The 26,494-nt window shown below is 38.2% G+C and overlaps 1 pseudogene; it reads left to right on the forward strand.

Annotated features, from left to right (window-relative positions):
• The window catches only part of LOC112319262 (coiled-coil domain-containing protein 112 pseudogene), a 79,473-nt pseudogene extending 61,185 nt beyond the window's left edge, over window positions 1-18,288 (forward strand).
• Window positions 18,289-26,494: the final 8,206 nt, after the last annotated feature.

Here is a 26,494-nt window from a genome sequence, read left to right on the forward strand (position 1 = left end):
TGGGACATAACTTTCCTGTGTCCATAGATATTTCAAAATACTTTTATTCTACAATCATAATTAATAATTTGGCTAGGTAAAGACTTTTAAGTTCAGTATCACTTTTCATCAGAGTTTTGAGGGCGATGCTCCTTCCATGTTAGCAATCAGTGTTGCCACCTTTTGTCTGAAAACTTCTCTTTAATTTTGAAATCTCTCAATGTTATATTTAAAAATAGATGTTCATTTCACTTCTGCTGAACATGTCCTGGGTCCTCTCAGTCTGAACACGTGTATATATCCTCAGCTGGGAGCTGTTCCTGTCCATTATTTCTTTGAGAATTTTCTCCTCCCTAGTTTCTTTGCTTTTCATAGTTGTATATTTTCTAAGTGTTCTTTCTTGCTATTTCATTGTTTCTGTTTCATAGATCCTATTCTTGCTATATGCATGTAACATCCTCCAGCATCTCTATTATAATAATTAGAATATTTAAATGTCCTTTTCCATTTGTCAAATTATATTTCTTTCTCTAGGGTATCTCATTGCATTTATCTTGCTCTTATTCTTAAATTATTTTCTCTTAACAGTAAATTAATCCACAGTTGTTCATGGTTTAGAATATGAAAAACGGTACTGGAAATTATGTGTAAGTGGTTTCCTTACAGGTGAGTGGATAGTGAGGGGCCTCGAAGCTGAAGAATCCTTAAATGAGAAGATAGAGTAAGTTTTATGCAAAGTATCAACATCTCAACTTTGGGTCTCCCAGACTATTTAATTTGTTTGCAAAATAACTGTCTTATTTAGTTTTTATTTGGCTTTTGGGCTAACAGTAGGTGAGGGATATGAGTGACTTTTATATTTTCATTTTTACTTGTTATTTTTTTATTGGCTCTGTTCCACCTGGCTTCCACATGCCCAGAGTCCTTCATATACTTTTGCCCCTGTCTGCTTTTTGAATTTTGACAGTCTCACTGAACTCTTTTTGTCAGCCACCTGCCTTGCCTTGTTCTGTTTGACCTTTTTATATTTTTACTACCCCGTTTATCCAGTTTTGGGAGACCTGATCAACACATGTACTCAGTCTGTCATCTTAAACCACCATCAGAATCTATGTTGTTTTTTATTGAAAAAACTTACTTCCTTTTGCTTGACATTAAGAAAAGACACTGAAGTTAAACATTTTAAAGTTTTATGACATTTATGTTTTGTAACCATATTTCTCATTGCTATTTTTAGTTCTACATTTAAATAGCTTTAATGTTTATCACCTGTTTTTTAACCACATCTTCATTCCTAAATTTTAAATCCTGATCTCTTCTTCATCTAAGGATTTATTTCAAGGAGTTTATCAAAAATGCTTTGCAAGTGTATGTTCCTTGAGTTATTCATGCAAAAGCAGACTATGTGTCTACTTCCCTTCAACCTGAAGAACCACTTGGGTCACACTTTCTTAGAATGCTGTGAAATTCCTGTTTTTTATATCTACCATGGCAGGAGTCACCAGTTACCATGGTGTTTTTATCCATTTCTTGATTGGCTAGATTTCATCACTGAGTTATTCCCCGCCCCAAGAAACTTAATGCATGCTATAATCCTTTTATGCTTTCACATTTGAGAATATCTATTTGTACTCTCTGTATGTGAATGAAATCTTGACTGAACATAATATTTCTGGGTCACATTTCTTTTCCTTTGGCGGTTAGTAGGCATCGCTCCACTGTCCTCCAGCCTGAAATGCTGTCTGGGGAAGCCTGAAGCAGTCTGCTTTTGTTCTCAGTTATGAGAGATTTACTATTTGTCTCTGGATGCCTGAAGAATTTTTTTCTTATTATTAAAATTTAGTAAAAAGAACAGGATTTCAAATTGATACTGTTAAATAGGTTTGTCTTGATAGGAGAGGAACTTTTGAATTGTAGGGTCTCTTATTCTTGCATTTCAGGATTATTTGTTTCTATTTTCTGTTGGAATACTTTTCTTCTGATTCATTTATTGAGTTCTTCAACTCAGACATAATTGTATAATGTCATCTTTGTCATGCCTCCATGGCTATTTCCTCCATCCTCTATTTCCATTAATCACTTTATTTTTTCCTTTGATTTTACTGTGCTTATCTCAAGCCTTTTCTCTGCATAAATGATTTATTTTTCAGCCATATTCATTTGATTCCTTTTGGTATGCAGTTTATTAGTTCTGTAATGGTGTTATTTTAGTTTCAATTTTTTCCTTACAGTTTCAATTACCATTTTTATTTCATTTTGTGTTTTTATCATCTTACATTTAAGTTCTTATTTTACTCAATTCAGTTTTCTATAGTAGGAAACACTGGTAAGTTGTTTTCATGCGTTCTTTAGACTCTGGTTGCTTTAGAATTTCTTTCATTCTTATTTTCTGTTCTGTTTGCATGTCATTATATTTTCATCTTGTCTGTATTTCCAGTGAATCCTGCATGCGGACTTTGCTTTAGTTCTGGTGTTGTGTGGGTTAATTCTCCTTAAGTCCCATTCCACATGCTCCGAGTCTGAGGGTCCTTCCCTAGAAGACACAGCTTGAGGGCAGGTTATTATTGAATTCCACTCTCCTATCAGTAGCCAGAGGGTTTGCTATGCATATTTTGGGAGAAGGGTAGGAGTAGGGACAGAGCTAAGCTGAGACTGGATACAGCCAAGTAGTTTAAATATTCTGAATTTTTTAAGTTTTTTCTGTTTGATCCATGGGTTTCTTATTGAAGTTTTTGACAACTACTATAGTTCTGAATTTGTCAATTTTACTTCATAATCCTGTCAGTTTGCTCTAATACGATGTTGTGTGAAGTGCAAATTTTTTTATTGTCTTGGGGGTTATCGTCTATTTTTTGTAAAGCACCTCACTATGAGATGTACTTAGTTTTTCAAACTTTATGTTCAAATTTTCTTTTGGGTTTGGTGCTAGGTGCCTTTTTATAATCGGCATAGATGCATTTATAATATTGTTATTCCATTTGATTATGTCTTTTAATGGGTGAGTTTTATCTATCCGCACTCACTTTGATCATGCATTTAGGCTTATTTTTACCACCTTCTTTTGTGTTTTCTGCTTAGCATCCACTTTGTTATTTTTCTCCTGAAATTCTATTTTCTGTTGAACTGAAATCAAGTTCTGTAGTTTTTCTTCTTTCCTCCTCTTCCTTTTCTTCCTCCTTCTCCAAATTCCCCAAATTCCCTATCATCCTCCTTTTGATTCATCTATTGACTTGGGAAAGATTGAGGTTATTTCTATTTCTACATTGGTTACCTAAGGTTTGCCTTTTTTCTCTCTTTGATGTATAGCAAGCACACAGAAATGAGCATTTGCATAAGTGTACACTTCAGTGAATTTTCCCAAAGTAAATACACCTGTGCAACAGCCCAGATCAAGAGTAGAAGGACATTACCAGTACCCCAAGGCCCCACTCATGCCCCTCCTCGTCTCTCCCCTTCTCTTCCTAAGGTTAATCACTACTGTCTTCCTTACCATAGATTAGCTTTGCCTGTTTTAAACTTCATTTAAATGGAATAATAAAATATTACTCTTTGTGTCTGACTCTTATTGCTCAATGTTATGTTGCTAAACTTATCTATGAGGTTGGATGGACTGGTTAACTCATTCACTTTACTTTCATGAGGTATTCCATTGTATGAATACATCACAATTTATTCCTCCATTCTACTCTTGCTGGCCATGCAGATTGTCTGCAGTGTTTGGTGGTTATGATAAATGCTGTTTTGAACCTTCTTGTTCCTGACTTTCATTCACAGTTACTATGGTGATTATGTGAGGGGGAGTTTGTGGATGAAAGGGGGCCACATACTAAAACTGACATGCTCAGGGGGAAGCCTGTGTGGTGGCCTCATTAGCTCAGAGACCTACAGTAACTACGAAGAATGGTCTGAAATTAAAACTTGCTAAGTGAGAGCAGTTTATGGCAAGTAGTCATGTCCTAAGCTAGAATCTTCCCTGACGAAAGTCAGTCTCTACCTTCATTAAGCCTATTATCTTTTTGCATCTACAATAACATTCCTTTGGGATGTCAAACCAATTTCCTTTTTCTGGACCCTCCAAAGCGTGGACACTATATGAGAGCGGAGACCACAGATCTCCTCATTGTCACTGAGTTAAGCACGGACTTTAAGTGCCCTGTACCCACCTATGTAAAAGACGTACATGTCTATCACTTCACTCTTTATCTGATCCCAGAGGTTTCCCCACTTTGCTCTCCCCTGCTCCCTAGTCTCTCTGTCACCAGTGGATGCCATGTGACCCCCCTGCATCCTCTCTTCTGACTGTGGTGTATAAAAATAAGGTGCAGAACTGCCATTGTCTGGAGCATGATCCTCAATCCATTGAGTTTTCACGTCCTGGTAATTGTAATCAGTTCGGCTCAAATAAACTCATATAAATTCTTACAGGTTTGGACATTTCTTATGTTGACAAATGAAATGCTGCAATTGCTGGGTTAGAGGCTATGCATATGTTTAGCTTTAGTAGTTACTGCCAGACAATTTTCTGAAGTGGCTGTACCAGTTTGCATCCCTGTGTACACTGTATGAAAGCTCCAGGTACTCCATGCCCTCACCTATATGTGGTTTTACTAGTTTCTTTAGATTTTACCTACTCTGATGAACGTGTGTGTACACAATTTTCAATTCCCTGATAAATAATAATGTTGAATATTTTATTGCTTATCATTTATTTCACTATTCTTTTTCATGAATTACTTGTTCAATGTTCAAGGCCATTTTTCTGTGGGTTATCTACTTTTACATTACTTCATAGGGACATTTTACATATTACGGATAATCTTTTATCACATAAAATATTGAAAGTATCCTTTCCAGTTTGTTGCTTTCTCCTTCAGTCTTTTTTTGGGTTTTTTGATAACCAGGGGTTCTTAATTTTAATTATATCTCATTTATCAATGTTTTTAGAAAATTATTTGCCTGTCCTAAAGTCATAAAGATATTCTTTATTTTTTCCTTCACATATACATCTACCTCCCACTTGGCCAAAGTTGGTTTTTGTGTTACATGAAGTAGAATATTATTTTCCCATATGCATACCCAACTGACCTACCATCACTATTTTTAAAAAATAACATTTCTCTCCTCATTTGCAGTCATGCCTTGGTACTAGGCTTCAGAACTCGTCAAATCCTGTATTCGTTGCAAACTGATGAGAAAAAAATGTTTCAGCACTTGGTGTTTGCTTGGGACTCATCGCACTTTCTAGAACTTGCACGCATCATGCTGTTGCCATCCCACAAGAGAAAATTCTCCATTACTCGCCGCTTGCTCAGCACCCATTGGTTTCAGCACTTCTCACGAGTTCCAGAATGAATTAACAAGTACTGAGCTACCAATGCATTTATACGTTATCATAAAACAAATAGTCATGCATGTTTCTATTCCACTGCATGTGTCTATTTGTCTATTTTTGTGTTAATACCAGACTGTCTTAACTATGAGGCTTTGCAATATACAGGGTCCGGCAGAAGTGATGCCTGCTTGAGTGTGGTTGGTAGGGTAATAATATGGGTGTAATAATTCATAGTTTTAATTTGAACTTTTCACCTAAAATGTCATATTGTATGCTTCAGCATGATATTGTTGTTACAGAATTACATGCTTATGATTTTGTAATAAAAGATTTTGTAATAAAAAAGGGGCATTACCCTGACATATTGATAACTCTTAGAGCAAGACCTCCAATTTTATTATTCTTGAAAATTGACTCGTCTAGTTGTAGTCCTTTACATTTACATATACAAGTAAATTAGATTCTATGTGTTAACCTCAACAAAAAATACTTTAAAGTTTTTAACACAGAAACTATAAATAAGCTTAATTAATTATTTATACACAAACTATAATATAGGCAGTAAGCTCCTTGACATCAATCTTGATGATGAATTTTTGGATATGACTCCAAAAGCAAAGGCAACAAAAGCAAAAATAAACAGTGGAACTATATCAAACTAAATGGCTTCTGTACAACAAAGGAAATCAACAACAAAAAAAGGCAACCTACCGAATGGGAGAAAATATTTGTAAACCATATATCTGATAAAGGGCTAATATCTAAAATATATAAAAAGAACTCACACAACTGAACAGCAAAGAAACAAACAATCAGAAAAAAAATGGGCAGAGGCTCTGAAAAGACATTTTTCCAAAGAACACACACTTTGGAAAACATTTTCCCAAGGTCAACATGTATGTGAAAGGTTGCTCAATATCACAAATCACCAGGGAAATGCAAATTCAAACCACAATGAGATCCCTTTATACCTGTTAGATGGCTGTTATAAAAAAAGACAAGAATTAACAAGTGTTGGTGAGGTTGTGGAGAAAAGGGAACTCTACTACACTGATGATAGAAATGCAGACTGGTGAAGCCACTGTGGAAAATAGTATGGAATTTCCTCAAAAAATTAAAAATAGAACTACCATATGGTCCAGCAATTAAAAAACAAAAACACTAATTCAAAAAGATATATGCACCTCATCTTCACAGCATTTAGTTACAATAGTGAAGACACGAACACAACCTTATTGTTCACAGAGGGGTGAATGGATAAAGATGTTTTATAGCATATACACACAAACACAAATATATACATCATGGAATACTATTCAGCCATAAAAAATGAAATTTGCCACTTGAAACAACATGGATGGAGTTTAATGGCATTATGCTAAATGGAATAAGTCAGAGAAGATACTGTATGATCTCCCTTATATGCGCAATCTAAAATAAAACAAAGAAGAACCTCAAGCTCTTAGATACAGTGAAGAGACTGGTGGTTACAAGGGGAATGGCAGGGGAAATGGGTGAATGGGGTCAAAAGGTAGAAACTTCCAGCTAAAAAATAAATAAGTTATGGGAACATAATGTACAACATGGTAACTAGAGCTAATACTACTGCATCACATATTGGAAAGTTGCTAAGAGAGTAGGTCTTAAAAGCCCTCATTACAATAAGAAAAAAGAAAAAAATTATAACTATGTATGGTAATAATGTTAACTAGACCTATTGTGGCCATCATTTCACATGTACAGATGTCAATCATTGTGTTGCACATCTGAAACTAATATAATACTAGATGTCAGTTATAAGAGAGGACCCCAAAACCTGGAATTGATTTACTAAAATTTGTGTATTTATTCTTACATGTTGAAACTTCAGTTACCTTCAGAGTATTCTTCATTTGATGCAACACATCTATTGAGACGTTTTTTCCATTGCTCAAAAGTTTTTGAAGTCATCAGTTTTGATGCCTTTAAGTGCTTCTGCAGTTTTTTGCTTCACCTTTACCACATGGGTAATGTTTCTCTTTGAGGACTTTTTTCATCAGGGAAAACCAAAAAAAAAAAACCCCTGCTTGGGATGAGATTGGGTGAACAGGGAGGGTAGGGGAGAAGCGTCATCTGTTTTTGGTCAAAAACTACTGAACACTCAGCACAGTGTGGGCAGGTGTGCTCATAAATCATCATCATGAAATGGGCAAACACACCGAAAAGTCTTTAAAACATTCACTGAATCTGAATGCAGCCTCTCACAACAATGCCAGCTGGTACACTGATACAGATGGATTCCTAGAACACTCACTTAGCAGGGGAAGCCTATACTAAAGGAGTCTGCCCTCTAAAAGATAATTCCAGTTGTGGGGGGTCCCCCCTCATATGCCTCAATAAAGAGTATGGTATGGACTTAAGTCATACTAATACACTTTTGCATTCTTTTATAAAATAAGTAAAGTATAATTTATTTCTAAAAATATCTGAAATTATCTAATATTTTTATCTTCCTCTCAAGCCTAAGTACCTAAATATATCTATTTTCTAGCACCTTGTTTGGGGTTTTTTGCTTACTTATCTGGATATAATGTTCTAAATTGACAGTTCCCTTCATTACATTGACTGTATTCTTCTATTGTTTTATGGCATCTGTTGCTGCTGGTTGGTTTACATTTTTGTTGGTTATCTGTCTTTTCTCCTGAAAGTTGGTAAGCATGTATCTTAATGATGTTTTCCAGTTGAACTGTGATGAATCCAGTTATGAATATATTTTATATAGTCCATCCTCTGTATTCATGAATTCTGTATCCACAGATTCAACCAACCATGGATCAAAAATATTCAAAAAGTTATACTTTTGCTGACGTGTACTATATAGTTAGACCTATGATGGTGTGTCTGCACTGAACATCTACTGACTTCATTTTCTAGTCATTATTCCCTAAACAACACAGTATAACAACTATTTTCATACCGTTAATATTGTATTCGGTATTATAATTATCTAGAGTAGATTTAAAGTTTATAGGAGGGTGTGCAAGGTTATATGCAAATACACCTTCATATCAAAGACTTGAGCATCAGTGAATTTTGGTATCTGAGGGAGGTCACAGAACCAATCCTGCACAGATGCCAAGAGATGACTGTAGATCCTTCTTGTTTCTTGTAGTTCACTTTCAATTGAGGACATGTCTTTATTCAAATTTAGAAAATCACAGCTCTTTTAAATGTTACTTCTTTGAGACTTTCTCTAATCTTTCCTTTTGGCACTCCTATTTGTCTTTCAGTCTATTCTTCATATTTCTTAACACATGGGTGACCATATAATTTATTGTCTAAACTCAGACATATTTGAGGTAAAGAACATCCCACTAGGAATTACATCAGGACAACAGATGTGAATCGGAACTCTCCCAGGTATACTGCGGTGTATAATCTCGCTACTTAACATTTTTTCATATTTTATTCCCTATGCTGCGATCTACACAAATCCACAGTAATATTTTGGAATTTATTATTTTCTTTTTTATTGTCTCTGTTCCAAAGTTTACCACAACTTTTTAAAAAAGATTTATTTATTTTTAGAGAGAGGGGGAGGGAGGGAGAAAGAGAGGGAGAGAAACATCCATGTGTGAGAGAACTATCGATTGGTTGTCTCTCTCACGTCCCCAACCAGGGACTTGACCCACAACCCAGGCACATGCTCTGATGGGAACCGAACCAGCAACCTTTCGGTTCGCAGGCCAGCCCTCGATCCACTGAACCACACCAGCTAGGGTTACCACAACTTTTGAATGGATTTCTTTTTTTTTAGAAAAATAATGTATTCACCTTAGTCACAATGATTACTGCTCAAATAGTCATTATTTTACCAAGAATTTGCAAATGCTCTGCATTTTACGAGCACAGTATCATTGAAAGAACACAGCCAGACATGTTTCCCAAAATTTTACCTTGCTTGACATCTTTAAATATCTGTAAGCAAACTTGACTCAAAATGTATTCAGTGGCTTATGTAAATGCTTTACATAATTTATTACATGTGAGTAAAAGAATTTGTCTATTCACTTAGTCTAACAATTTTTATTCTCAATTTTGTTTTGTTTTTGCTAGAGGACACTTTTCCTTTACCTGGCACTTTTTCCCCTTTCACCTAGCACTTGCTTTTTAAAAAAAAAATTACTTATCAATTACAGTTGCCATACAGCATTATATTAACTTCAGGTTAATACAACATAGTGATTAGACATTTATGTACCCTACAAAGTGATCACCCCAATTAGTCTAATTCCCATCTGACACCATGCACAGTTATTACAATATTATTGATGACGTTCCCTGTGCTGTACTTGACATCCCTGTGACGATTTCTTTTTGACACCCAAATTCAGTCAGCTTTATTAATGAAAATAATAGCAAGTTCAAAGATAGCCTAAATAAAGCATGAAAACCCCACTGTGTGACCATTTGTCAAAATACGCATGACGCACATTCAGGAAGTGTCCCTGCTCTGATGGTCTGAGATCTGCTTCCTGTGGCTGTTTTCACGACTGGAATCTCACCATTTGCGCAACACGGCCGGACTAGGGGGCACTCTGCTAAGTGAAGTGTGTCAGACAGAGACACGTGCCATATGATTTCACTTACATATGGAATCTAAAGATCAAAATCAACAAACAAAACAGAAACAAACTCACAGATACAGAAAACAGCCGATAGTCACTAGACGGGAGGGATGGTGGGGCAATGTGTGGAAAAAGTGAAAGGAATTAATACTTTTTTAATTTTAGTCGATAGATTTTTAACTTTCAAGATTTCTAGTCACTCTGCTTTTAATTTATCTGACTTGTTTCATTTGTCTGTTTTTCATATTTTTCTTAAAAATATTTGTATCTTTTTAATTTTTCTCCTTAAACATACAAAGCATAGTTATTCTAAAGTTTTGGCTGGACAGTTCCATAAAATTTCACCGGGAATGAAATTGTTATGTTGCAATTGTCGAGTTTTGACTGAATCACCTTCACAGCATCAGAATTCCCCATGTGTTTTAAAATTTGGTTTTGCAGCCCTGACCAGTGTGGCTCAGCTGGTTGGCCATCATATTGCAAAGAGAAAGATCTCTGGTTCGATTTCGGTCAGGGCACATGCCTGGGTGTGGTCCCAGTAGGGTTGTGTGTGAGAGGCAACTAATTGATATTTCTCATTTGATGTTTCTCTTCTCTTTCTCCCTCCCTTCTCCTCTCTCTAAAAGTAAATAAAGTCTTTTTTAAAAGTTTGTTTGCAACCTCATTTTGAATGAGATTTTCTCTTGTTCTTTTCCTTCACATTTCTCTGTCTAGTGGTTTTGAAGCTTCGTTCTGTCAACTTCCTAAACCCTTCTTCCAAAGCAGATTCTTATATGGCACTGCAGAACACCTGCCCTAGGTCTCGGCAGGAACGTGGCATTAGCTCCCAGACCAGGAACATTTGGTGCAGTTCTTCAGGCGCAGGATGTATTTGGTCTCCAGCTTTTGAAGCATTCCACAAAGCCACCGTCCCAGCAGAGGGTGGCTGCAGATTCTCAGACTCCTTTCAACAGGAGGAGCCTTACTTATTAGCCCATTTACAAATAAGTTTTTCCATGTAACAACTCATTTCCCTTCTCTGAATTCCCAGCTGCCACCGAGGTTATTACTGACTATATCTTACTCTCTCTACTGTCATACAGGAGTTGTCTCTGACCAGGAAAATTTTATCTCCCAAATATTTATAGGTAATTATGTCAGGTACTGATATTTATAACTTTTTTATAATATAAAGTTTCCCTCTTCATTATGGCTGCAGGGAAGCTCCAGGTTTTCTGCTCAAACACAGGCACTCTATTGGCCCTTCTGGTTGGCGTATGCTTCCCCCTACTCTTAGCTGTATTTATGAATCTTATGGTAACTACCTCTTCCTTCTCTTTTTGAATAATCCATCTCAGATACTTTCTCCATGAAATAAAATGTAAGTACTTTAAGTCATGAAAATAAATTCTATTCTATTTCTATTTGTATTTTCATTTTTCCATTTAATAGGTCTTTACTGCTAAGGCTTGAGTCCATGACATATTTTGTTTTTTTGGCTCAAGACTATCACCATCTGGTCTCTCTCTGTCCTTAATATTTTCCCTATTTTCTCCTGTTCCTTCCCACTGAAATTCAACCACCAAAGACATTTCTCTTTCCCATTATATTACCGTTGCTGCCACCTCCTGTATTACACACCATCCCCCAAGATCTCACAGTATGTCATAAGCAGTTGCTTCTTCAGCTTGTGCCTAGCTTTGCTGTCTCTTCTTTGTCATATGTATAGCATCCCCTTGGCTTCATTTTCTCTTCTTTACAACACCTCCAGTGCTTCTTAACAATATAAAATATACAAAGTCTGTCCAGAAAGTATACAGCCATGTGCTATGAAAAAGAGACATTTTTTGAAGAAGATATAAGGAACACTTTACATAGGACAATGAAGCCTCAGTCTTCTTCAAAATAGACACCTTGGGACCTCACACAACTCTCCAAATCACCATCAGCTGCCCCATCATATTTTCTTGAATCTCATCGACAGTCTGAAATCTCTTCTCTTTCAAATGTGATTTTAGTTTTGGGAAAAGCCAGAAGTCATAGGGTACCAAATCTGGGCTGTGGGGGTGCTAAGTCATCTGGGTAATTTGGTGTTTCACCAAAACACTCTTCAGGAGATGTGATTCATGAGCAGGTGTGTTGCTGTGATGAAATTGCCAGGCACCAGTTGCCCATAGCTTCAGCCTTCCGAATCATCTGAATACTTTCCACAGAGGAATGTTGAAGCTTAATGCAAAATTTAACGCAGATTTGTTGCTCTACTCGTTCAGTCACTTTGAATGTGATGGCCACACAGTACACATGCTCACTCAACAGCATCTACCACCCCCACTGACTAGTACAGTGAAGTCGTCATTGTTCACACATGCACATTCCAGTCGACTCTCCTTGGCTGCCAGGTTATATTGATGTTGTGCAAATTGTTCTCATTATATTAACAATGACTGGACTTTTGTTATGTTAAGATCTTCTGAAGTTTTAGATTACATTGTAGTGCTTTATTTTATTAATTCTACCGGTGAATAGTTCTATGTAACTCAAATAAAGCATTAAAAATATTCTCTTAACCTCCTCTGCCCCAACCAAAAATATGATTAAGTAATTATATCTCTGTGTGTGTATGTGTGTGTGCTTCCCAAAGTCCTTCCAGGATGTTGTAACACAATAAATTTAGCAGGAAAAGAATTATAATTGAGCATAATGTTCCACATTTATTACTTAGTACAGAACATAGCAGGTACTAAATTACACTGAAGAAAGAAACTAAAGGAGATATCATAGGAAAATAAAATGGAGTCCTGTAAAATTAAAGACCCTGCTTTTCACAGAAATTGTTTAGAAATTGTTAGAATAGGAGTATGGAAGAAAATTGCAAAGTCTCTTTAGATAAGGTTGTATTCACTGACATGCTTCAACTTGGTAATAAATCAGCTTGGGAACTTTTACATAAAGAGATGTCACTATAAATTAGCTTTTACATTTTATCTTAAGTAGTATCTTCATAAAATATTTAATCAAGACACTAAAACTGTCAAAGTAGGTAGATAATTTGAGACCTGGTGTTTTAAAAAATCCAATTCTTTCATGTTGGGATTTTTCCTTGAATACAAATTTTAATCAGCAAATTTACCAGAACTTATAATTTACCATAAAGTGTAACCATCACAAATGTTTGGCAATCACTGATGCTAATTAAATGCTTAGTTAAAAAATAACAATAGCAGACTAAATTTAAAGAAAATAATACACCAAAATGCTTTGTCCTATTTTGTTCTTCCACATAAGGAAAATATTCTCACTATATGGCTGGGTTTGTTTTGTTTTTTAGTTATCTATCTTTCCACATATTTCTCAATTATATCACAACAACTAAATAATAATACTCATAGTAGACTAATGATTTTTGCTACACCCTTATTAGGCAGGGAGAGTAAGAAACAGGTAAAGAAACTGAAGCCTTGATGGGTCACTGGGTGCCCATTTTGCCCTGGCTTCTTAAACTTCAGAGGGCAGTAAGAGTTCATGTTCTGGCTGCTTACCAGGATTATCATCTTTCTGGTTGCAGGTGCTTGTTTTAATTTGCACTGGCTCTTTCACCCACAAGCTATACCAGCTACTTGTCGCCAGCCTCCTGCTCTTTCTTGCCTTGGTGACTGGCTTAGCTGTGCATTCTGACAACCTTTGACTTTGCTCTTTGCCTCCATGCAAGGGGAGAGGACATGAGAGCCACTTCCTGCCATCTGCCCCAGTCCCTCAGGCCTGTTTGAGCCAAGCCATATCTGTCCAACCTCCCGGCACAAGAAGGAGATCAGACACCCAGCTGGGAAGGAATGAAATCCAGATGATAACTTAAGTGAAAGCACTTTCAGAAAATGCCATTCAAATTGTTGAAAATGACAACCATCACAAATTCTTGGCTATTACCAGTCATTACCGGGCTGGCTACATTGATCACAAAACCAATTATTATAAAGGCAGGTCTGTGAATTTTTCTTACTATTTAAAACTGAAGTGATAAATTCCCCAGGTATAGACTTCAAACAACATCTGTTGACTTAATTAGAGAAGACGTGCTTCAAGGATGAATTCTTTTCCTAAACTTGGTTGTCTTTTCAACAGATGATACATCTGAAACAATAGGTAGGGAGCAGATGTGTGATGGTCTGAGTCTTCCCTTGCATTTGGCAAAACTCTGACTACAGAGTGAAGCCAGTGGAGATGTTGTCAGTAAGATTGATGATGTTACGCATTTTGAAATTGTCCTTGACGTATTATATAAAATGCACAATTCTTCTCCAAAGACACATCATGAATTATAGCAAAATGTAACACATAATACACCCTTTTTCAGGGGCAAGGATTGTATTAGTTTAGTGAGGCACATTCAGATTGACTTAAGACAGATTCTGAAACAATCCTACTAAATATGTCCTTGGACACAGTTCAGAGTTAGGTGAGAAGAGAAGCATGAATGAACCGAGAGAGGGGGGCTATTTTTTTTAACTTTTTTTTATTGTTGTTTGAGTACCGTTGTCTCCATTTTTCCCCCACCACTCCCCACACCCCAGCCATCCCCACTTCCCACCCTTGATCCTACCCTTCTTTGGTTTTGTCTATGTGTCCTTTATAGATGTTCCTGAACCCCCCCCCCCACATTACCTCCTCCTACCTCCCTGAGAAGGGCTATTTAAACAACACATGAACCTCTCCCAGTGTATGCACCGCCCCTCCACGTTGAGTGGGGACATGGTGTGCTAGAAAATTTGGACCTTGCGGAAGGGGGTCACAAGGACTTTGAGAAGACGATGGATAATAAACCTGAATCCTGAATGCCAGTCCAACATGTTGGCCTGCGCTTCTTAAGGAGGAGTGCATTTGCCTTGTGTGTGAGAAGACAGAGGCGCATCTTCCTAGAAAGATTGGGTCAAGTTCTTCACCTTCCAGGCCCCCAGTGATAGGTAATATAAAATACTATTTTATATTAAAACAGAAACAGATAGACAATGAACTGTAACTTTAAATTCCCATAGGTTTTTTAAAAAGGAGAATAGGAATTCAAAGATCATGCAGTGCATTGCTTGACCACTCCTCCAACTAATGGTATGCCTCTGCCAGGTATCCTCTGCCTTTGACTCAAGGATACTTATATAGACATGCTGGAAAAAAAGGGAAAAATACAGTAGTCCCTCCTTATCGCAGGGCATAAATTCCAAGACCCTCAGTGGATGCCTGGAACTGCAGATAATACCAAACCCTTGATATACAGACGGTCCCTGGCCTACGATTTTTTAGCTTTACAATGGTGTGAAAGCAATATGCATTCAGTAGAAACTGTACTTCGAATTTTGAATTTTGATCTTTTCCATGTCTAGCAATATGCAGTGTGATACTGTCTCATGATGCTGGGCAGAGCAAGTGAGCTGCAGCTCCCAGTCAGCCATGCGACCGGGAGAGTGAACAACTGATACTCTACATTATATTCACTGTGTGAGATGATTTTGCCCAACTCTAGGCTAATGTAAGTGTTCTGAGCACGTTTAAGGTAAGTTAGGCTAAGCTATGATGTTTGGTAGGTTAGGTGTATTAAATGCATTTTACAGTATACTATATTTCAACCAACAATGGGTTTACCAGGCTGGAGCCCCATCGTAAGGGAGGAACATCTGCAGTGTTTTCCCTATACATATATACCTTTAATAAAGTTTAATTTATAAATTAGCCATACTAAGAGATTAAAAACTAGTAAAAATAAAACAACTACAACAATATACCGTAAGTTATGTGAACAGCTGTGGGGCCATTATTAAGTAAAATCAGGGTTATTTAAACACAATCACTGCTATACCACAACGGTCAATCTGATAACAAAGAGAGTTACTAAATGACTAACAGCCCAGTAGCCTATACTGCGTGGCTATGCTGGACAAAGGGAAGATTCACATTCTGGGGTAGTCAGAGCAGATCGCGCAAAATTTCATCACGCTGCTCAAAACGGTGCATGATTTATAACTTAAGAATTGTTTATTTCTGAAAGTTTCCACTTCATATTTTCAGACCAAGGGTGACTGTTAGGTAACTAAAACCACAGAAAGCGAAACCACAGATAAGAGGGGACTATTGAGCCAAGGAAGGACACATCTAAGTATGGAGGCAGAATGGACAGGTAGAGCACAGCCCCGAGAAGCCTGGAGCAACTCCAGAGACCAAGGCTGAAATCCAGGCAAGGCAGGATTTTGCTTCCTCATTCCTCCCTGCCTCCTTTCTTTCCACAGAACTAAAGCAGGAAGTCATTGAGTTTCAGGGTTCAAAGGGACTTTTTTTTAAAACCATTAAATCCAATCTTTTTATTACATAATTTATTTTTTTAAATTCCACAATTTATTTTTTAATTCCACAATTTTTATGTCCTAAGAAGTGGTTTTCGAGTCTTTGGGAATATTTTCAATGACAGAGAAATTAATTTGTATGGAAGCTCTTTCTACCTTCTAAGAATGTGAATTATTTAGGAAGTTCAGGCTTGGTATGAACATTTGTTTCTAAGGTCAAAGAGTAAGAACAAAAGTTGGCTTTCGAAATCTATTTATACTGGTTTCTTATTCAGGCTCATTTCCTGAAATGTTAGTGGAAATACTTGATTATAAATTGGTCTAAAGGCAACTGGCTTGGCAGAACTCTGGGACAGAAGTAGTAATTCAAGATGGGGGTGGGGTGGGGAGGGAACAAATGACATCATAGGAAGTTATGAAATCTAATTCAGTAGAGAAATATGTGGAACTATTGACCACCTCCTCAGACTTGGACAGGAAGTTATTACTCTACTTTTGGGTCTCAGAGCTTGTTTACTGAAGTATATTTCCTCCTTTGTCCCTCATTCTCTTCTGGGTTCCAGGGTTCACAGGTGACCCAGGCAAACATACACACAAATACACACACACCATTATCTCAAATGAAAAATGATATTAAAAGCTATTGTCCTATTTTTAAATCAACAAAATTAAGAATCTACAATAAATCACAGATGACTCTAGAATGACCCCTGCCTTCCCCACTGGCGCATACTCAGGCCCAGTCACAAATGCAGGAAACTGCTTTTCTTCAGTGTCCCCTGCACGAACCCCTCGGCCCACTTGCCCAGAGTGGTTCCAGTGATTCTACAAGAGCACACAGCCGCTCTCCCGGCAGTTGTGGCACAGAATGATGGCTGTTTACATACTTCAGATGGAATTCACCCTTTTCAGCTTCAAAACTAGGAGCAGAAACTAAGAAAGATCTCACATACCACAGAAAAAAATTAAAAATCAATTTATTAACAGAAAAAAGATAAACCCAGTTATTTCTAAAAAGAAATCAGAATTGAGCATAGTGTGGTAGAAGAATTAGAAAATAAATTATCAGCAGGAAAAAGAGCAAAAATCCAGAGCTAAAATGCATGATGATGTAAAAGGACTTCAGCATAAGTTAATAGAAGCGACATGCCAGATTTTGTTAAACAGCTAAGAGAAATAATGGAGACAATTGAAGTGCAATGAACACTTTTAAATAATAAGTAGGAGAACTTATTAAAGAAAACAACTAATAATGAGTTGAATGCCATATCCAGAAATATTGACACGTGGGTTTTGGGTCACTCAGAAACACAGAAAGCCTTCAGAGCAAGGGCAAGCAAAGTTCTTGTAGACAAAGTACCAGGATGTACAGGGAAAGTGGTAGATTCTGAGAAACTTCAGCAAATAGGAGGGCGACGGGGCGCTGTGTGATTATGATCACCAGAACTTTGTAAAAGTGCAGAACCTAAAGAAGCCAACATATGCGGGACAGCTTCTAAAACACTATTCTGGGAGAATATAGAATGAAGTGCAACAGTGTGAGAAACAATAAAAGTTTCTGACTCTACAAGAAAGGAAAAAATGTATTCAGAATTGGAAAACTAAATGCAGCAAAAAAGGAGGAAATTTTCAAGTTAAAGACAGAGGATATACCTAAGCTTCTTCGTAATAAACAAGATGATCAAAAGTAAAAATGGGGGGGGAAAGAAAAGAAATTGCCAGCGGAAGCTTGCAAAAAAATCCCCCCCAAAACCCACCAAGTATATAAATGTCAATGAAAGGTTAAAAGAAAAGGAAGAGAAAGAGAAGACTTAGCAGAAAGAGCACCAGTGCCATCTTAACGTAAAATTTCTATTAGAAAGTTATGCCCAAGAGAAGAAAAAACAGAACTTTTTAGACTGAAAAGTAGATAAGGGAAATGGCAAAAAAGGCAGGAAAAAAGGAAACTGATGCTGCTGACAGTTTCAGGTTTCAAGAAAGAGATTTACATAAACTTGAACTGAAGGTTCTAGACATATAGGCAAAGGAAGGTGAAAAGGCAGAAAACAGAATAATTGAAATTTAAAAGAAAAGAGTGAAAACATGTTAGTAGACATCCCTTTAGGCTCTACATCCCACCAAAGGTTGGAAAGAATGGACCATCATGTTCTGGGCCACTTCTACATATTCCACAGTAGTGCTACAGGGAAAAAAAAGAATGTGCGATAATACAATTGGTATGTAGTTGATGCAAACGTTAGCATATTCAGTTATTCTAGGAAATATGGCGACAAACCATGTTCTTTAAATATCACTAACCCAATCAATTAATTGTTAATTATATTGTATGTTAACTCACAAGTATTAAGTTCCATACTGACGAAATTAGTATTTCCTGCTTACACTACAAGAGCATTTAGTTTATATGTTGGCCTATTACTGATATAAAAGCGATTTAAATGTTTAGGTCACAAACACTACTTTATTTTATGACAGGACATTTAAGAGATATTTTGGTTTTTAATGGCATAACAAAATTACTTGGGACAATTTTTAGAGTGACTTTTTTATTTAAAAAATCTGCAACTTTTAGAACTTAAAGGGTAAGTTAGGTTGAACTCCAAAAATGTAGTTTGCTTTTTTGAGTTATAAAGTAAGTTCATACTTTTTCTGAGTTTAACAAATTGATAGTTTGGCAATTCCTGCATTTTTGTATAAGCATTTTGCATCTCTTTGAAGCAAACAAAATAAATAAAAAGAAAGAAGAGAAAAGAAACTAAAACACAAACAAGTACCCCAAGGACACAAGGCTATAACAAAGCTGCGATTCAAAGCAGGTTGCTAGATTCTAGATTCCATCCACTTAACCACTGTGTACACTACCTCCCATAGCAGAATACTTTTAAAATATAACTAATATTCTCATGTATATTTAGAAGGTATTATAACATTAAAACAAGAACAAGATCCTGTGAGGAAGCAACAAATAGAAACCAAGAAAGAGCTCTTAAAGGTTAAAAACATGAATGAGAAAAACAAAACAACGGAAAGACCACATAAAATTTCCCAGAGCTATCAAAATAGTAGTTGCATAGGATTCAGTTTCTGCACCATCCCGGATCTGCAGTGTCTGAATCTAGCAACCACTGGCGCTGTTTCCATGGTGATGGAGTCAGGGCACTGCTGGGGTTGCTACAGAGGGGCCTGCTGGGCTAGCTACCCTCGGTCTCTCCATCGCTTAAGGAAGCAAGCTCGCAGCACCCTGCCTCCTACCCCGGGTATTCCTCGTTGTTGCAGAGGAACTTGTTGGCACCAATAACATGGAACCTGCAAATTGGGCAAATGCACTCTTTCCCTTCAGAAGGGCTGTGTGGCGAGGTGCAGCTTTAAGCTTCCTTTTGAAGATACCCTGTAGGCCCTAGCAATCAGCTGTGCAGGAAGCTGCGGCCCGCCTTGCCTCACCCCTGTTTTCTCTCCCGTGGTTTCTCTGATATCACTTACACTCCCCAGTTGTGAGCGTTCACCTCAGGTGCTGCTTTCTAGCAAACCCAGTCCCAGACAACCGCCTTCCAAGAATGGCGGAGTCAGTCCAGAGGACTGCAGCGGCAGCCACCCTGCCCAGACACCGCTTGATCCCGCCGTATCTCGGGGGATCTCGGGAGTCCTTCCGCAGGCCGTGGAGCCCTGTGATGAGAAACGCCCGGGTTCCCCGCGTGCCAGAGGCCGCGTCGCTGGTCATCTGCGTGGTGTCTAGCTCACACCGCGGGATCAGGTAAACTCGAATGCTCATGGATGCTCTGGCCGCCCCTCACACCACTCAGAATCAAAGTGCAGCAGCACCTATCCCCAGAGCTTGGCCAGGTGCTGAAGAATGGGCTCCTGCCCAAAAGCAGTGCAAGGAAGAGACGGCCCAGTCCGGTCTGTGGAGTGAACTGCGCATGCGTGAGCTGCAAAGTAAGGCCTTCAAGGGGCCTTGCAGGAAGGGTTCAGCAAGTGCCCAGAAAATGAATGAGAAAGACCATTCTTCAGACACATCAGCATGAAATTTCAAAGCACCAAATAAAGAAAAGATTATAAAAGCTCCAGCTGAAAAAATACTATACTATTTACAAAGGAACAAGAATCAGTTTGGCACGAGCAACCCTGGAGGCTAGAAGGCGGGATCAATGCCTTCAAAGATTACAATTAGCCAAATTCCGAGCCAGGGGTGAGAGCAAATCAAAACAAAGTAAAACAATAAATTTAGACAGTCTTACCTTACGTCATACACACCTTTTAAATAGAAATTATCTGAGTGTACACTAGGAAAACAAAAGCATATCTAAGAAAAAGGACGACAGATTTCAACATGGAAGAGCAAGAAACAGAAGGTCTAGGATAACAGGTATGCAGAGGACCCCAAGACAAAGCTGGCCAGATTAAAACAGGAGGGTGGAGGTCTGGGGGAAAAAAGGGAGCCCCATGGACTACTAGGATGGAGTCTGAAAATGGGAAGAAGGTGATCAAGGCAAATAATGCAAGAAATCAAGAAAGCAATTTGAAATTTGAGGCAAAAATACATGAGAAAGTCATTATTTGAAAATGAAGGAAATTATAATGCTGCATATTTTTAAATAACTGAAGGAGTGTGAGAAAATCATACCCATCAACCTTGATGATTGGAATTATCCAGCAACCGCACAGGCTCATGAAACTGGAGAAAGCAGTGTGGTTCCAACGTACTATTTAGCTTGACAGTGAATACTTCCAGAATAGTAGGTAGATAATGCTGTTTGTTGGTCTCCATCTTTGAAGCATGTATCTATACACAAAACAAGAGAGATTTGGTTATAGTGGAAGGGTTAAAATGTAATGATGAAGTCCAAAGGTAAAAATGTAATAAAATGCAAGATAGAGAGTGGGAGAGGAGGAAAGATAGAACTGTTCATATTCTTATCTAACAATGGGGAGTTAAGAAATACTGTTGAAGGTTGATGGGAAAAAATTAGAGGTTTGATTCTTATTTAAAGTTATGAAGATAGTCTATTAAAATGCTAGGTAATAAAAGGTCTAAGAGAAGAAGGAGATAAGTATTAATTGAACCTTAGTCTCACCTTTCATGTTGGGAAATCAGTAGACATCTAAATGTGATAAATCTTGAAACAGAAGAAAAATCGTACTATTTAGAGTCATGGAGTTAACTAAGATAACCGACATAAATTAAGAGAGTGCTTCTGAGTGCTTCAGGCTCTGGATGAGGAAGAGTTGCACAAGAGAGCACAGAAGTTTCTTCATAAACTTTCTGAAGTCTTTGATTTGTTTCATGTGAATGTCTCATGTTTATAAAAATAAATGCAAAATTATTTTAAAAGCTTACAGTATACAGATGGCACATTAAACCCCAAGAATCAATTAAATTACTTAGAGATCAAGTGCAACGAAAAGTGAAGAGGGATAACTAGCACAGAATCCCAAAGCATATCGAAAGTTAAAAGGCAGATGGGGAAGTAAGGACACAAGGAAGACACAAAAAGGAAGACTGGGGAGCAAAAGAGGAAGGTGTTCAGACAAGGAAGCCAGTGGGGGAGAGTGAGCTCAACTGCTGCTGAGGTCAAGCAGGATAAGGACTGGGAATTTCCATTAGATTTGGTGACATGGAGAAGATTGATAAGAACTGTAGACAAAGAACAGTGTGTTGACGACGAAGGCGAGAGACAGTGGCAATAGGTTTAGGTGATGTTGAAATTGGAGGATAAGGAGAGGAAAGCAGGGGTTGCCAGCAAACAGTGACACTGCATCAGAGGACCATCTGTGATTGTCAAGTACAGAGAGAGATGAACATGTCCATGCTAATGGGATGGTGGCAGTGGAGAGGAAGAGGCTGAAGAAGGAAAGGTGCAGGAGGGTGCACTCCAGAGACCAGTGGAGGGATTCCACAGAAAAGGGCACTTCTGTTTCTGCAGCAGGAGGAAGGAGGGCGCAGATGATGCAATTACAGTTAGACGTGTGGGCTGGCAGGCAGGGGCTTGGGGAAGTTCCTGTCTGACAGCTTCTAATACCTCTGTGAAGGAAGAAGCCTGTGCTGTGACTGCTGAAAGAGAACGAGCAATGGTCTAGGACTCCATTCATTGTATTTCTTATTTCCAGCACTCAGCAGTCCAAGGCACAGGTGAGGTAGGTGGACAGTTGGATTCATCTGAGATTGGGATTTTGCCAGGTGTGTGCAAAAGGTGAATCGGTATTTTCTAGGAGCACAAAGGGATGGAGGCAGAGGCAGGCCAGTTAGCAAAAGGTTAATTTGTCAAAAGCTAATTCTGCAAATTGTAAAAAGAATTTTAATTATGTAGTGAAACAAACTTTTTTTTTTTTGCAAAGCAGGTGACAAGAGGTCTGAATAACCAGTCCAACAGAAATATTATTAACCTAATTCAGGCTAAAGGAATGCCCCGAATGCTCCCTTCTAAAGCTGGGACAGTCAAGACAGAATGTAGGGATTTTCTCCTCTTTAAACGCAGTCTTACTGTGAGGTAGAGAAACATTCTAGAGAAATAGGACCAGATGACAAATGTATGGGCCCAGTTGGTTAAGAAGTTTCAAGTTTAGATGCCAGTTTGGATGGAGAAACATTTGATTGCAAACTGCTATGGAACTATTCCATCCTGATAGGAAAGATGCGTAAGAACGTGAATTATTCTGGAAAAGATCTTGAAATTCCTGGAGGCAGTCATCTACCCAACTAGGCCCTATTATTCCCTGATCTCAGCTCTGCTTAGCTTTTCTGGAATGGCATTTTGGCAGCTCATACCCCTTCGACAGGTTTCTGCGGGACCTAGATGATACTAGCTCAGGGGGGGAGCCCTGCCAGGGGATGGTGAACTTTGGTCCAAAGTCACTGTCATTTTGCAACGACTCCAAGAGCTGCTTTTGACTCAGATCCTCTGAGAAGGTCAGGCAGTTAGCGTTCCGTGTTGTGAAAACAAAGGGCTACCCAAAGTGCAGTGTGTTGGGGGCTACAAGGCACTTCTGAAGGAGACTGAAATGTACTGATGACCACTGCTGGCAGACACCCCATAAAACAGACCTGACCAGAGTCTATTATTAGAGACTCATTCCAGCCTCTTCTCTTTGCTGCTGTTGCCTGAAAGCTCTGGAGCAGTATTCAGCACTGGCACGTGCTTTTTGTACTGAGAGGAAAAGGAAAGTGGGGACTGTGTCTGAGTGACCCTGCCAGAATTCCCGGAGGACAGTGTGTGACAGCTTTAATTTTGTGTCTGGTGGATACAAGGATGATTGCTTGGTTATGGACTGTATCACTGCCCCTTTGCACTCTCAAGGACTACAGAGATACCCATTCCTTTGTTTGCTCCTTTGTTCATTTATTCATTTGAACATTTGTCAAGAATTTCTATGTGCCACGCTCTGTGCTAGAACCCAGAGATGGAAAACCTAATAAATACCAGATCCATATTCATGAAGACTCAGGGTCTATTTTCTTTCTTCTGAACCCCATGGTATTTTACCTGGGTGTCCTTTGAGAACTTTACCTTCTTCACTTTGAACTATAGTTACTTATTTAAGTCTATTTATAAGCCATCTATTTTCATACGCCTTTGGTCAGAATTTGCAAAATGGCTGCGGCGTTTTGACCGACAGATAAGTTTTTTCTTTTACCTCATATAGAACTTAAAAAAAACCCTTAACCAAAAAAAAAAAAAAAAGCAAACAAAATATAGCCAGAAACATTGAAGTTAAGAACAATCTAACAATAGCCAGAGGGAAGAGGGGAGGGGATAGTAGGGAGAGGGGTCTACAGGAGCTACTATAAAGGACACAGGGACAAAACCAAGGGGAAGGGTGGAAGTGGGGGAGGGAGGTGGGTTTGGCTGGGTGGGGGGAGGGGTGAGGAGAAAATGCAGATAACTGTAATTGAATAACAATAAAAAAAATAAACCTCTAGAATTGGTTACCACATATACAATTTAGAAACCCAAATCAGAAATTTGGATTTCTGAAAATACCAGAAGGTCTGCAACCCTGGGTACAATTTTCCACATCTAGAACTGAACAGTGGCTGCCCCTTTCATTAGAGCAGGCACCTGCCAGGACACCCAGTCCGCCCAGTGGTTGGACCATCTGTAATGCCTTTGTTGCCTCTGGAAATTTTGGGACTAATTAGGAAAATATGATAGTTGATTACGTGTGAGTCAGTAAGAACTGGAACTGCTTTAAGTGGTGACTAAGATAAAAATAAGAAGGGAAGAACACAGGAAAGAAAGTATTTTCAAGGACCATTCCAGCATGGCTTGACAGGAATAGGAGCTGTGATCCTAAGCAGCCAGGGGAGTGATGATGTTTCTAGTAGGCATGGTTGGTAGCCAGTCAGGTGCCCTTGGCCAGATGGTGCAGAAATCTCCTAGGTGCTTTGAGAGTTGGCTGGTAATTGCTCACAGTTGCCGCCTTCTCCGGAAAATTGCCATCCGCTGAATGGGAGCATAAACATCGACAGATTGTACACAGGGCTCTCTGGGGGAGATAGCAGCCCATAGTCAATGCTTAATCGACATGGATCTACAAAAGACACTTCTGCTCGCCTCAAGGAGGGGTCAACGCAGGGGTGCAATACATGCTCCAGAGCTCCCCACAGATGAGGCTGCAGCTAGACTCCAGCTGCGACCATGGACTTATTTAGCTCTGTCCTCTGCTGTGTCTTGCTCACCTTACTCCTTTTATCCTGAGGGCACCCTCTCAATCGATCATGAATACCAGAATCTCAGTAAATCATGTACTTCTTGGGAACCCAGACATAGATAGTATCTGTAACAGAATTACGTAGTTTAAAACTTGGGAAATGGTTAAAGGTGGGGAGATAACGTACATTTAGGAGCTCCTCCCTGTAGGGATTTTTTCAAAATTATGGTTTTATCTCTACCTCAGCAGCACAGGGCCTGGCATATAGAAAGTGTGGGGCAAATTTTATTTTATTTGTCCAATGATTTTGATTGGGAGTCTATTGAGTTAGGAAACAGAAAGACTTCCAGTGTAAGACATGAAACATGAGCACAGCAAAGTGGTTGTAGTCAGATACTTAGGTCTTTCACAGGGAAGGAAACAACTCAAGAAAGAAGCAATAATTAGTGTCAAGTGCAAATAAAATCTTGAACCTTTTCACTGTAATGCAGCCAGCATATGTCTTTACCTCAATTAGGGACAGAACTCCTACTAGTCTAGATCAATAATTTACAATCCTTCACTATCGTGCTTAGCTTTTCTCATTGCTAGTAAGTAGTGGAAAAGATTAACATTCCATTGAGAAAGAATTTATGGATTTTGTTTGTGTTTTGTATTCTATTTGTCGAACAATTGAGTGAGCCACCTGAGACTCTTACAACCAGGGAATGTGCAAAATAAATGCAATACTATAATCAAGTGTTTACTGAGGACACTTCAGATGTGATTTATTATGCTTCTCTTCATTAAACTGTCATATATTTTTAAAGATAGAAATAAAAAACAGACAAAAGCATTCAGATGCTTCAAAGATCACACTATTTGTCTTTTCAAGTATGGGTCCTCAGCATCCCAAATTAGGTGATTTTGAATGCTTTAAATCTTGGTTGTCTAATTTCATTTCATAAACTGTAATTACAGTTTTTATATCATGCTAAATAGTTCCTTCCCTACTGGATGTTTATACCTTCCAAATATTTATAGACTGTCATCATTCCTTAGTCCACTCTTTGCAAAGTTGCACATATTTTGTTCCTATAATATTTTTCATAAGTCAGTTTCCTCAATACTAAGCTGCTTTTCTTAGTTCTCTATTCAGTTTCTCTCCATCTTTTTGATATAGTGCTAATCAAAGGAAAATGAGATATTTTGGGTACAATTTTTCCTAAGATTATTTGAGAGGTTTGAGGTTTAAAATGCCCTCACCTGGATTAGAGTCCTTCATTTATACATAGCTCAGAATAGTGCTGACTTTATCGGTATTTTTACCATTTTACTTTGAAAACTCATAACCCATTTCCCATGTAATGGCGTTCAAAAGTCTCTACGCCATTACTGTTCCTTCAGCGATCATGGAATATGCAGAAATTAAATGAGTGCAGGATATGTTTCTGTAATTTGCTTCTTGTTATGCAATATTGAATCACATTTCCAGCTTCCCTATAGCCATAAACTATTATTATTTCTCAGTGGCCTTCTAAGTCAGTAATACTTGGAAACTTAAAACTAAATTATTTCCATTCTAGGTTTTCCGGGGAGATATCAAATTCTTTCTTGCAACTGCATTTCTAGACTTTCTACATAAC

The sequence above is a fragment of the Desmodus rotundus genome, chromosome 11 (assembly GCF_022682495.2).
Source record: "Desmodus rotundus isolate HL8 chromosome 11, HLdesRot8A.1, whole genome shotgun sequence".
NCBI classification, from domain to species: domain Eukaryota; kingdom Metazoa; phylum Chordata; class Mammalia; order Chiroptera; family Phyllostomidae; genus Desmodus; species Desmodus rotundus.